Below are 2,500 nucleotides of genomic sequence, written 5' to 3'. Positions count from 1 at the left end.
AGTGTGTATGTTGCTAGTTTTATATATATATGGTGCAGGGTAGGATTGAATGTTCAGCGACTCTAATGATGAGTCTCGCGAGAATTGTTATTTAAACGTTAAAACAATAAACACCGACATTCTTATGCCACTGAAACATTTTCAGATAAGCCAGAGGTATCATCTGCAGGGGTTTTGCCTTTGAAAGCTTCATATTATGTTCGTACTGTAAGTAGGTATAGTCGAAGATCATTATTATGTTGAATGATTGTTTGAGGTGTATATATATATATATATTTAGTGCGGAGATATATATATATTGATATTATATATTGCTATAGTTATACATAAATATATGTCGGACATATATATGATATATATATATATATATATATATACGATAGTAACCATAATTTAAATTGTAAATTCTGATTATGTAGGCAACTGATAGTTACTGTTATAGGTTTTTTGTGATAGTGTCTTGCATATATATATATATATATATATAGAGTCTATTTAATATATATATATATTTATATATATATATAGAAATATATATATATATATACTATATATAGAAATATATATATATATATATATATTATATGCGATATTTATTTATATATACATATATATATGTATATATTGTATAATATATATATATATATATATAGATATTACGCGGTATATTAATCCATATATTGTTATATACATATATATGATGGAATGTATATATATTTTATATATATAGAGAATTTAGTATGATATAACGTACATGAAAAATTGAGATTCTGAGTTATGTGCAGTTACTGTGGTGTTTTTGTGTGTGATTTTCATTAGCTTCAGAATATATATATATATATACATATTTAAATTAATTCGGTTAGTGTGGCACGGTTCTGTTTGTGTGAATCTCATATAGAAATATAATATATATATATATATAGGAATATATATTCTATTGGATATATATAATATATATATAGCTATATATCTATATATAATATATATTAATATATATATATATATTCGTATAATATATATGCGTATATATATATATAATATATTTATATATTTATATTTAGAGATATATATTATATATATATAATATATATATAGATCATATATATATATATGCGTATATATATATATATATATATATATGCTAACTCTCAATATATATATATATATATGTATATATATATAATAAAATGATAAGAAAAAAAATAATAATGATAATAACAATAATAATAATAACAATAACAAAAAGATAATATAATGTTGAACTGCAGTCTAACGATGTGTTGGTTGCTGACACTAATCCGTCATATATGATAGTTTGAACATAATCAAGTTTTCAGAAATCAACACTAAGAGTTCAAGATAACTTTCAGATTCTCAGCTATGCAAAAAAAATACAATTAAAAAATCTCGGTTTCGTTGCACTCTAAATGATGACGTCATCGATTAGGCCATCAGCTGTCATGGTTGTCGCCGAGTTGTTCTTCTCAGGGGTACCAACCACGGAGTTTTCCGAAAGAAATTGCATTCCCAAAAGCTCCCTGGGTCTTTCGAAAGCGTTCTTATCATTCTTACAGTGGTATCTTTATTCATGATCTTGTCATGTTAATACTATTTCCATATCATATAATTACTTAACTCTTCCTAGCACAATCATACCCATACCATAACCATTCCCGTAGTCTCTTGAAGGCCAAAATCAATTTAACGTTTGATCGCACCGTTAGTATAAACATCAACCAAGTGGCTATTTCCTCTCCCCATCGACTCTTTGAGACCGCCTCACTACTTTCTTGCTCTTTCTAAAAGCCTGCCTGACTACCACCCCCGTCTTTAAGATGAGGCCCAACCTTTACGGCAGACACGTGACGTGGCCTTTATCGATTTCTAGGTTCTGGTAGCACGGATGGCAGTGATACACAGCGTCGGCAGATTCTGGCAGTTACAGTGCTAGACAGGCACGATAACTAGACGTGTTTATGATAGCACTTTACGAGCAAATTGATGCAAAAAAAAACTGAACGCATGGATCGAGGATACATATGCAAATTTGAGAGAAATGAGAGAAGCTACGGGCTGTGATTTAATAATATCATGACGAATAAGAAGACAAATCGGGGAATAATTAAGGCGAGTGAGGGGGTATCCTTGATAAAAGTGAGCTATGAGAAGAACAGGAGAGAGTGGAGGTGATGCGGTCCAACATTGTGTTCCTAGACTTCCATGATCTATAATCTCTACAAAAGGACATCCATGTTTTTTTTTTCCTTTTTTTTTAATTTCCATGAGAAACTTGTCTCAAACCGACTTCATCCCTAGCATCGTCGGTCACCTTTAAGCGGAACACTGAGCAGGTATGTACCAACCAGGCAATAAGACAAGTCTTGCACTAAAAGTCATCGTAATATTTCCAGCACCGGAGCCCATGTGATCACGTGATCAAGATGCCACTTGAATGAGGTCACGTCTTACCTCAGCGGCCCATGCAATCGAGGATGGG

The sequence above is a fragment of the Penaeus japonicus genome, unplaced genomic scaffold, assembly GCF_977035675.1.
Source record: "Penaeus japonicus unplaced genomic scaffold, GWHDUDI00000001_assembly GWHDUDI00000022, whole genome shotgun sequence".
NCBI lineage: Eukaryota > Metazoa > Arthropoda > Malacostraca > Decapoda > Penaeidae > Penaeus > Penaeus japonicus.
This window is presented reverse-complemented; position numbering follows the sequence as displayed.